Source organism: Gracilinanus agilis, chromosome 2, assembly GCF_016433145.1.
Source record: "Gracilinanus agilis isolate LMUSP501 chromosome 2, AgileGrace, whole genome shotgun sequence".
Classification (NCBI taxonomy): domain Eukaryota; kingdom Metazoa; phylum Chordata; class Mammalia; order Didelphimorphia; family Didelphidae; genus Gracilinanus; species Gracilinanus agilis.
In genome coordinates, this window is record NC_058131.1 from 164541481 (window position 1) to 164554331 (window position 12851).

Genomic DNA, 12851 nt, shown 5'->3' on the forward strand with positions numbered 1-12851 from the left:
GTTAGCTTTATCATACTCCAAGGCATTCTGTTCCTTTCAGAGAATCTTTATATTTAATTTAATTTAATTTATTTATTCTGAATTTAGTAACACCTCCCCAAAAAAGGAAATTTCCACTTAAAAGCAGAATAGAAGTGAAAGGATATGCGAAAACACATTTCTATTACACACAGCTTGTTTTTTTAAGTATGCTATAAATTCAACATGTTATTTTCAAAACTGTACTGTTTGATTATTTCCTTCTAAACATCCTTTAGTTTTTTCAGTGCAATTTTGAAAATGCTTCAATGATCCTGTTTTTTTCTTTTGTGGCAACATTATTATTAGTTCCTCTCCTTCCCAAATCCTCCCCAAATTTAAAGACACTCACACATACATATGAGCACAGACCCACCCACATACATACACACACACCTTGTAAAAATTAAACATTCAAACAAGAAAAAAAATTACATAATTGCTATGTCAACAACTGTATGTCCAATTTTGCCCCCTTGAGTTTACCATCACTCTGTAAAGAGATGGAGAAAATGCTTCCACAATATTCCTCTTGATCATTCTTTTCCCAGTCTGATCCCTTCAATTTGTTTTTTTCTCATATTGCTTATGAATTCTTGAAATATTGTACCCAGACTGGTTATAGACTTAAGGTAGTCCAGTTATTCTTAGATGATTTTTTCCTTGACCTGTCTTCCAAATCAGTTGTTTCTTATATAACCTAAAATGTTCTATTTTTTCTGTTTTTTTTTCACTTTGTTTTAATATTTCCCATAGTCTCATGGAGTCACTAATTTCTGTTTAGTCCATTCTAGTTTTTCAGGAAATCTGCTACATAAGTTTTTGTGCCTGTAACATATTAATTTTCCTTTCAAGTTTCTTCTAGAGTTCTTGTTTCACTTATACCATTTTAAGAAAAAAATTGTTTTATTTCTTCAAAGAATTCTAGCTGATCTCATGAATATGTTTTTGTTTCAGGTTTTGATTGTGGATATCATGGAGTTATTCTGTCTTTTTGGATTTGTGTTGTAGACATCCCTTGATCTAAACTGAGACTTTATGTTAGGGCCCAGCCTAGCACACTTCTATATGACATATTACCACCTTATTTGGTTCTAATCTGTATTATATAAGGCAGAGCTGCTGCTTTCTCCAGGTACTGAGGATTATATTCTTCAAGAACTTCAGCAGTGGTTCAGGTCAATAATTGCACACAACACTGCCTCCTAATCACTTCAAAATGATAGAATAGTCCTTTTCTACTCTTCATGTCCTGATACATCGTCACAGCTTACAAGCTTGAGTTATTGTTTAGTTGTTTCAGTAGTGTCTGACTATGAATCATATGGGAGTTTTCTTGGCAAAGATACTGGAGTGGTTTGCCATTTCCTTCTCTGGCTCATTTTACAGAAAAAGAAACTGAAACCTAAAGTATTAAGGGACTTGTCCAGGGTCATACAGCTAGGAAATGTCTGAGGCTGGATCTAAACCCAAGTCTTGGCTAAGATCTGATACTCTCATGATTTCTCTTTGGATTTCCCTTTCACCACTCATTTTAACAGCCTTCCTTGATCTTACTGGAACAGCTATGAGAGAAAGCTAGGTTGCATTTACTGCTTCCTCTTACAATGCCCATAACACTTTAAAATTCAGACCAACATCACCAAGTCAGCAAGAGGCTAGATAGAAGCCTATCCCACTGGAGAAAGCTATTAATTGGCTATTTTAAGTGTATCAATTGATGCAGAGTGAAAGGAGCAGAACCAGGAGAACATTGTACACAGAGGCTGATACACTGTGGTAAAATCGAATGTAATTGACTTCTGTACTAGCAGCAATGCAATGACCCAGGACAATTCTGAGGGATTTATGGGGAAAAAAATGCTACCCACATTCAGAGGAAGAACTGCAGGAGTGGAAACACAGAAGAAAAACAACCGCTTGAACACATGGATTGATGCGGACATGGTTGGGGATGTGACACTAAATGACCATACAAATGCAACTCTCAGTAATATGTAAATAAGTCTTGATTGATCACACATATTAAAACCAGTGGAAATGCGCGTTGGATATGGGGGGCAGATTAAAGGGAGGGGATGAAGGGAAAAGTAAAAACAAGAATGGTGTAACCATGGAAAATTTTTCTAAAAAAATAAAATAATTTTTAAAAAATTTAAAAAAATGTATCAAACCCAAGAAGTGAACACTAATATTACCCAGGCAAGACAAGTGGGTGGTTGGACAGTCTGACTCGTCACTTTCCCTATACACTCATCATCTCAAAATCCACCCAGGGGATATGGTAAAAGGAAATATTTTCAAACCACATAGGTAGCAACTCTATGCAAACCAGCATGAAAATGTCAATAGCAAACACTTACATTTTAGGTTCTCTCACATCAAATTTTAAAAACAGATATAGTCTACATCCAATCCAGTCAAAAGGATAAGGAATGCTGCTGGTGTACCTAGAGATACAATGTGTGGGTCATCACACACACTCAGTCACCCAGATCACAAGTCACTTTGGAGCATACCAGAGCACCTGAGAGACGGAAGAAAGATGGGAAAAGAACTTCTACTCAGACCAGTTAACAAAAGACTGCTTTGGCTTCAGTCAAAATGAACATGTAATTATGCCATAATCACACAAAGACAAGTGAATACATGTGCAGAAAAGGGAGAAGAAGATCAGAAACAAAACACTGAGCAAACAGAGCTCTCCAAAGCACCCCAAGGGATAATCAGAAGCTAATTGTCTTGCATCTGAACAAATATTCACTTATTGCAAATGTCTCCCACCAACTATGTCACAATATTCTCAGAACAAGAGAGCTTTCCTTGGCTGGTTCTAGTTGGTCCTCAGTTCTCACGTGGGCTTCTTCCCTAAAAGATTCATCACAACAGATCCTGGAAATGACACATCTTCTCTAATCTTACCGATATTAATTCTTGTTCAGTCTTTTTTTTAGTAGTGTCTAACTTTTCCTGACCCCATTTGGGCTTTTCTTAGAGTGGTTAGTCATTTCCTTTTCCAGCTTATTTTACAGATAAGGAAACAGAGGCAAACAAAGTTAAATGATTTGCCCAGACTCATATAACCAGTAAGTGTCTGAGTCTGGATTTGAACTCAGTTCTTCTTGACTGCAGGGTCAACACTCTATCCACTGCACCACTGAGCTGCCCAAATACTAACTCATTAAAGCACTAATATATGAATCTATTGGGCACAGGATCATATAGTTTTTGAACTGGATGGGATCCTAGAGACCATCTCGTCCAATCCCCTCATTTTACAAAAGAAAGAAGATCTCAGTAAGTGAGTTGAATTCAACAAAGACACACAGATGAATTGTGGCAGAGCCAGAAATCAAACCAAGGTCTTCTGACTTCAACTCCAGTATCCTTTTCCTAAAATATCACAGTCTCAACTACCTTAAAGAAAGGGCTCAAGGAAGACTTCATGGAGAAATTTTTTTATCTCATGCTTCATTTTATGCCAACAATAACATAGAAAATATAAAAGATGGAACTGTAAAATATAATATATAGGAAATTTCCTCATGCCAATTTTCAAGTAAATATTCCAATAACTGAAATCATTTATTCCCAAAGTGAGACTCTGGCTTCAGTTACAACTCTCCTTGAGCAATTGAGTAACCCAACTGTTCAGTCCTTACCTGACTTCATAGTTCCATTTAATACTAGTCTGGACCTGCAGCAGAAGTTGGTCAATAAAAGCCCAAAACCATAGCAAGCAAGGTTTCTTGGAAGCTGAAGGTGTCTTAGCCAACACCCTCAAATCGGATTTTTTTCAACAGAGACCCAGTTCCATTTAGGAAACATGTCCAGCACCAAGAACAGTAGCACAATACTACACCTACTATAGCCTTGGGGGGGAAAGGTGAGGCTTAAGCAACTATGGCAGATATTAGTTGGCAGACTAATCAGAAACAATACTTAATTATGTAATCACTGGGAAGGTGGCATGATCTGGTGCAATAATTACCCACCAGATGTATTTAAGAGCTTACTTGAAGAAAAGTGTGGTCATGGAAGAAAAACCAACAGGTTTGGGATAATAGGAGACTTTAAAAATTGCAGGGTTGGAAGAAGATCTGAATGCTATTATAAAAACTTATTCTAAGTGTAAAAGTGAAATTTGGGAAAATGTATCAAACTACATTTCCCGTGATCCAACGTGGTCCAACTGGTTTCCGTTTCCGGGTTTTGGGGCGTGGGGAGGCCTACGTCTTGACGCAGGGAAGAGTTTATAATCTCCTGGGTTAGGAGGGGTCTCTTTCTTGGCCAGCAGACTCGGGAGGAGACAATTATGGCTAGGCGGCAAGTTTTGAATGCTTACAAGCACATGGTCTAATTATCTATCAGCATGGCTTTAATTAAATTACTAATTTATATATTTATACCAGCCTTTATTATTTTTCATATTTATATAAAAATCTGTCATCTGATTACAAGCCATCAATTGATCAACAAGCATTTACTAAATATTTACTATTTGCCATATACTATGCTCAAAAATGGGAATATGATGAAAGGTAAAAAAAAAAAAATTTCCTGCCCTCAAGGAGTTTGCCTTCTAACAAAGAGAGAATGTGTAAACAATTATGTTGCTACAAGATGAATAATGTAAATGGCAGGTAATTGATCCCCAAGCTAAGAATAATACTTAACTTAATGTATAAACTTTACAGTTGATAAGCAGGTCTTCTGTAGATTATCTAATTTAATAACTCACATTTTCATAGCCTTTCAAGATTTACAAGTACTCTTCTCACAACAAGACTAAGAAGACAGTGCAAAGATTCTCATCTCCCCTTTGCAGATGAAGAAAATGGAACCAGAGAGAGAGGTCTAGGGTCACAAACTTAGAATGTTCGGAACTAAGATCCCAACCTAGATTTTGACTACAGGTCCTGAACTCATTACACTACCCAAAACTACCACCTAGATCAACACTATAAGGTAAGTAAAATGGGATTATTATCCCCACTTTGGGAAATGAGGCTCAAAAAATTGAAGACTGGTTTGCCAAAGGTCATGTTGGGAAGTGGCCAGACTATGTCATTTCATATTTCTAAATTACAAATTAGAGGCTAGATGATCACTACCTGTCCAAAACATCATAAAGGGGATTTCTGCAACAAGTTGAGCTAAATGGTCTCTAAAACCCCTTCTAGCTCCTACATTACATATTTTGTGATCTAGTCTGGTGTGAAGATCTACAAGAGTGGACACTCCCTGTTCATATGCAGACAGGCAGCTCAGTACAATCTCAGAGAACTGAGAAATTAAAGAATATATATATGGTGAAGGGCAAAGGACAGTGAGGTGGCACAGTGGACAAAGTGCCAAGTCTAGAGTCATCTTTCTAAATTCAACTCTGACTTCAGACACTTACTAGCTGTGTGACCCTGGGCAAGTTACTTAACTTTGTTTGCCTCACTATCCTCATCTGTAAAACGAGCTGACAAAGAAATGGCAAACCACTCCAGTATCTTTGCCAAAAAAATCTCAAATGGAATCACAATGAGTCAGACACAACTAAAATAGTTGAACCTCAGCAACATGCCCATAGTCACAAAACTTATGTGTGTCCGAAGCAGAACATGAACACAGTTCTTGCTGATGATAAAGCTGTCCACTATTCCCTAGCTTCCTTTCATTATATTAGGGGATGAAAATTCAATTTGTGGAAAGCCTCCACAAATTCCATGAGTTTGAACACTTCCAATAGGTGGCTAAGTGTGGATAGCATGCTGCCCTGAAGTAGGAAGTCCTGAGTTTAAATCCAGCCTCAGATACTTATTGGCTGTGTGAACCTGGGCAAGTCAATTAACCTCCTTTTGACTCTTTCCTCATTTGTAAAATGGGGGTAATAATGGTACCTATCTTCCCATTGTAAGGATTAATTGAGATCACTGTAAAGAGCCTTCAGAGTGCAAATTCTATATAAATGTTAGTTATTATTACTATTTTTAATGAAGAAGGTCCTAGTGGAATTAGGAGACCAGAACTCTTATTACCAGCACTTCCATTCACTTGTTAAATGACTCTGAAAATCTCTTTATAGCTCTTTGTGCTTCTATTTTTCTGTTTAAATAGAAGAGAGATAGGCAGCTGGGTAGCTCAGTGGATTGAGAGTTGGGCCTAGAAATGGGAGGTCCTAGGTTTGAATCTGGCCTCAGATACTTCCCAGCTGTGTGACCCTGGGCAAGTCACTTGACCCCCATTGCCCACCCTTGCCACTCTTCCACCAAGGAGCCAATACACAGAAGTTAAGGGTTTTAAATAAATAATCAAGCAAACAAACAAACAAACAAACAAACAAATAAATGAACAAACAGATAGATAGATAGATAGATAGATAGATAGATAGATAGATAGATAGATGAGTGGGTGAGCGAATGAATAAATAAATAAATAAATGGATGAATAAATGAATGAATGAATGAATGAATGAATGAATGAATAAATAAACAAATGAGTAAATAAATAAATAAATGGATGAATGAATGAATGCATGAATGAATGAATGAATGAATGAATGAATAGGTGGAAGAGATAACCATTCATTCTTTTTTTAAACCCTTACCTTCCATCTTACAATCAATACTGTGTGTTGGTTCTAAGGCAGAAAAGTGGTAAGGGTTAGACAATGGATGTTAAGTGACTTGCCCAGGGTCACACAGCTAGGAAGTGTCTGAGGTCAAATTTGAGCCCAGGACCTCCCACCACTAGGGCCTGGCTCTCAATCCATTGAATCATCCAGCTGCATCCCCAACCATTAATTTCTAAAAAGCTTTATCAGTTGAGCAGAGGTCCCAGCTAGTTCCAGATTCCAAAGGCTCGGTCTACCTACCATTGAAGGTCTACCTTAATGAACTTTCAGAGGACCAACACCAGAAATCTAGCCACCAGAAGCTGAAGTTTTTTTGGTCAGCACCATTTATAATTAAAGGGTTACAATCTGCTTTTCTGGCATTAATCTAATAGTTTCCACAAAGATTCCCCCAATTCCAGCTAACTCTTAGGATTTAATGGCCCATTCCCATATCTAAATATTTTTCTATCCAGCTCCCCCAACTCTCATCCTCCAAAAGACAGACAAAACAAATACCTTCAATAACTACTTTAGTACCTTTTTGAAGTGCTAATGACAGCTATGCATAACTAACCCTTCAGAATTCACACCTACTCAATTTTTCAGGCTGGCAAAAATAAACATTTATTACCATAATCATTATTATTATTGTTAATAATAGATAATGTTAGTGTAGTATTCAGAGTTATGAAGGATTTCATATACATTATCTCATTTGATGATCATGAAAACCTAATAGGGTAGTCATTATTATTCCCATTTCACAAGATTTAAAAAAGGTCATAACATCAGCAATTTAGAGAACCAGTTTTATGTTGGGGTTCAATAAATCAGCTTCAAAGACAAGATAGAAGAAATAGCTAAATGGGCTTTCAACTGAAAATGATCTGGGGAGTTTAGTGGATCAAAAGCTTAATAGGATTCCACAATGTAATGTGGCATTTAAGAAAACTAATGGGATCTTGGGCACAAAGAAAAGGGCAGTATATAGCCTAGGGAAACAATAGTGCTGCTTTATTCTGCCTGAGTAGATGACTAATGTTCAGTTCTGGTCATCACATTTTAAATTAGCCATTGATATGCTAGAGAACACTCAGAGGTAGGCAACAATAACGGTAGAGATCCCAGAGTTTATGCCCTATGGGAAATGGTTGAAGCTACTGGGTAAATTCAATGTAGAGAAGAAAAGGTTCATGTACATAATAGCTATCTTCAAATATTTAAAAGGTTTCATTGAAGAGATGAAATCTATTCTATTAGGTTCTAGGCAGAACTAGGAAATTGAGGGAAGTTTTGCAAATGAGAAAATTTAAATCTAGAGTAAGGAAATTTTTCTGATAATTTTAGTTATCCAAAGATGGAATATGTAGCACATAGGTGGTTTCACTTCACTAAATGGGACATAAAAGCTTCAAGCAAAAGTCATATGAACTTTTGTTGGTTTTGTCTTCAAGTAGATTCTTATTCATGCATGGGTTACACTAAATGGCCATTGAGGTTCTTTCCAAATCTGATTTCTGTGAATCTGATAATCTGGAGTATGCCAAAAGATATCTAAGTGAGGGAGGACACTGCCACACCATAGTTCCCTGGAATTTCCTCTTTTTACTTTCAAGGAATTGAAGGTTGCCATCATTCTCCATTCTTCCAAGTCTTCTGTCTCTTTCTTCCATTGACATGACATGATCTTAATGTCCTTCACCAACATATTTACCCTCCAGCTTATCAACATCTTTTCTAAAACAGCTGGAATTAAACTCAATATTCCAGTGTGTTCTAATCAGGGCAGTATTCAGCAGGACTATCACCTCCTCGTTCCTGTACAGGATGTCTCTCAATGAAGAGTGATATCCAATTGGGTTTTTTGACCACCAGGTCATATTATTGACAAATATTTAGCTTCTATTCTATTAAAATACTCATCTCTTTCAGAATTTCATTTATTCATGCCACCTCTATTTTAGAGGTAGCTATGTGGTGCAATGAGGAGAGTCTGGATGACAAATTAAAATCTCATCTCAGAAAATTACTAGTTGTGTGACCCTAGGCAATCACTTAACCTCATTTGGTGATCATTTGTAAAAGAGGGAATAAGAATAGCAATCCATCTTCCAAGGAAAATCAAGAGGGAAAACATATGTAATTATTGTTGTTGTGCAGTTGTTTCAGTAGTATCCAACTCTCCGTGACTTGATTTGGAGTTTTCTTGGCAAAGATACCATTAGGGACATGCCTCTTCTTTCTTCAGCTCATTTGACAGATGAGAAAAATGAGGCAAACAGGGTTTAATGACTTGCTCAGGGTCCTATACCTACTGAGTGTCTAAGGTAGGATTTGAACTCTGGAAGATGAATCTTGCTTACTTCAGACCTGGTACTCTATCCACTCTGCCATCTCACTACCCTCAATATAAAGAAAGTGTTTTACAAATATAAAAATACTATTATTATTATTATTATTATTATCATTATTAATGGGAAGTTGATTTTTAAGCCACTGTGAGATTTCATATTTATTGATATTAAAATTTAATTAGTTAGGGTCTATTGAATTCTTTTTTAAACCTGATGCTTACACACAACTAAATGTTAGCTTTTCAGGCTACCTTTAAGTCAACTAGAAATTTGATGAAGTGCACCATATCTACATTTATTTGAGTCACTGATAAAAGTGTTAAACAACATAAAATCTATTGCAGCTCTCCTGAACCACACTCCTAGAGACCTTTCTATCCAAGTTAATATAAAAACATTAGATCTGGCTATTCATTGAAGTCCCAAAACAAATAAATGTTTTATTTTTTAGCATATTTCTCCCCATAACCTAGGCAGCTAGGTGGCTATAGGGTTCAAATCCAACATCAGACATGTCATTCAACTTCTGTTTGCCTCAGTTTTCTCAACTGAAATAGGGATGAAAACAGCACCTTGCTCACAGTATTATTGCAAGTATAAAATGAGCTAATTTTGTAAAGCACTTAACATTTAACCTGGCATATTTCAGGTGCTTAACAAATGTTTGTTCCTATCTCCATCTTGTTCACTAGGATAACACAAAAAACTTCATATATTGCTTTGCTAATATGTAGGTACAGTTATAAGAGCCAGAGGTGGAGGTTAACTAGTCCAATTTTCTCATTTTATCCGTGAGGAAACTGAGGCCCAGAGAGGTTAAGTGATTTGGCCAGGTTATCTATAGCCAAATATATATCTCATCTACTATTCTAATAACACTGTTAAAAAAGGTAATAAGTTTAGTCTAACATGATTTGTTCTTGATGAAACAATCCTGCATCCTTGTGGTCCCTGCCTTTTCTTTCTCTCTAGGAACTAATGAACCATTGCTTTAATTAAATTAAAAATTACTTGAAGTAAAGTTCAAGGACTAACATCTGTAGACTGCCTTCTCTTTCTTTTTTCAAAAACCAAGATTTTGCACTTCTCTAATCCTATAGTGTCTCTCAAAATCTCCACAGTCTCACAAAGTCCACTGATGGTGGCTCAGTCAACATGCAGCAGTTCTTTGAATGTTGTGTGGGGCACAGATCAAACGGACCTGATGACATGGACTCATGAAGTTTTACCATGTGCCCTCTTACTGTCTTCTGACTCAAGATTGGTTTTTAATTCCATATAAGTTACTTCTGTGCCATCATTTCCATTCTAAAGATAATCTTCCTTGGCAAAGCAGACAGAAACAAAATACAAGGAGAATAACAGCAAAAGTAGTTCTGTCTTCTTTCCATTAGCTGCTGGCCTCTTTCCGGTCTGCTCCAATAAGCATACAGATTCCTTCTTTAATTCTTTTCATTCTCTCAACCTATTTTTAAAATACCCCTTTTTGGCATCTGCATTCTTTGCCATTCTCAGTTCTTCCTGAATAGGCGATCTTCTAACACTATTCTTACAAGACCATTCCATGCTTGTATTCTTCCATACTTATCTGCTCTACCTTTCATCTTTTGTACATGACTTTTTGATATTTTTCCCAGATTACATGTAGATATAATTTTATTAGTCATTTTCTGACATTTTGCGATTCATGTTCTCTCCATCTCTCTCTCTCCCCTTTTCCTGAGATGATAGGCAATATAGGTTGTATATGTGCTATCATGCAATATTTCCATGTTTGCCACGTTGTGAAAGAAGACACATATTGAAAAGAAATTCATGAAGGAAATAAAGTAGAAAAAATTATGCTTCAATCTGTACTCAGATTCAATCGGTTCCTTCTAAGGCATTGAATAAACTTTTCTGTCATAAATCTCTTGAAGTTATCTTAGATCCTTGCATTGCTGATAATAGTTGTCACTGACAGCTGATCATCATACATTATTGCTATTACTGTATACAACATTCTCCTTGTTCTTCTCATTTCACTTTGCATCACTTCATATAAGTCTTTCCAAAGTTTTTTTGTGATCATCTTGTTCATCATTTCTTATGGCATAATAGTATTCCATTACAACTATATACCACAACTTGTTCAGCCATTCAGCCATTCCCCAATAGATGTGCACCTTTCAGTTTCTAATTCCTTGCCACCACAAAAAAGAACTGCTTTAAATATTTGTAAATAACTTTTCAAAATCTCAGTCTGTGGTGAGTTCTCCAGCCATCCACATCATTGTCTTCCTCTTCTCCCTCCTTCCCCTTCTCACTTCTCTTTGTGTCTTCTTCAGAATTTTAACCCTTCAGAGCTGACTTTCCCTGGAGAATTTCTATCCATTGGATCATACTTAATCAGTTGGATAGCATAAAAGACTGAAAAATGCTTTGCTAAAATCCAAGTAAGGTAAATCCACAGCATTCTCCTAGATCTGCAAGTTTAGTAAACCTGTCAAATTTGTAAATAAAGTTAGTTTGACAAGACTGAATCTTGACAAAGTCAAGTAGGCTCTCTGTGATTATCACTTCCTTTACTAAATGTTCCACTGCCATCCCTTTGAGAACACACTCTGGAAATTTTTCAGGAATAGAAGTCAAATTAATTGACCTGCTGTTTGCAGACTCCAGCCTCTTTTCTTATTTGAAAATCAAGACATGTTTTCCTCTAAACCTGCAGTACCTCTTAAGTTCTCCACAATCTTTCTTTTTAAATATTATATTCATATATTGTGTACCTTTATACCACCTCCCTTTCCTAGTACATCACTGATTCCTCTTTGATTGAGCAAACTATCCCTTGTCAAAAAAAAAAAAGGAAAGAAAAGTAACTCAGTTAAACCAACTAACACATTAACAATGACTGTGAGTATTATATGCAATACTCCATTCCTGTGCACAGCTACAAAGTAGTACAGGAAGTTCATTTTCTCAATTCTCACATCAAGCTTGGTCATTATAAATGTACAATGTTTCATTTTAGACATTATATATATATACATACATATATATATATATATAGAGAGAGAGAGAGAGAGAGAAGATAAATATTTTCTTAGTTATGTTTACTTCACCCTTTACCAGTTAATATTTGTCTTCCCAACTTTTTCTGAATTTCTTTGTATCTGCATAGACTTTCTTTGTTTCCACTATATTCATGTACCATAATTTGTTTGGCCATACCCAAGGTGAAAGATTTATAATCCATTGATACCATAAAAAGTGTTGCTTTGAATATTTTGGTGTGTTAAGTGACCTTTCTTTCTGCCTTTGACTTCTTGGGAGTTTGTGCTTAGCAGTGAGTTCTTCAAGTCAAAGGGTATGAAAATTTGGAATAATGTCATTTTTTTCCAGAATGGATGGACTAATTAATGGTTCCATTGATATTGACTCTTTCCATCTTTTGTCTTCTTTGCCAATTTCCCAGATATGAGGTGAAATGTCAATTATTTTTATTTACAAGATTAATTATTAATTCATCATGAATTATTATTAAACTATTATTTAACAATGCAAGTTATTAATTTTTCTTAGTGATTTGGTTCAATCTTTCTTAGGGTTATTAATAGTCTATATTTCTTCTTTTGAGTTTCTCCATCTCTTAGATCACTGATGATGTTTCAGTAAATGAATGTGTCAGTATGTGAGAATGTAATTCATCTGGGCCAATTACATGCACTCATCATGAGAATCTCAGTGATCTTTTATTACTACTTTATTTATCTTGGGCATCAAATATTATTAACTATATTTGTTCTTTAAAAACTAAGTATTCTACTTTCTCTGTTTTTGAATTATCATAGTGAAAAAGAACTCAAGCAGTCCTTCTTTAATCCTCCTCT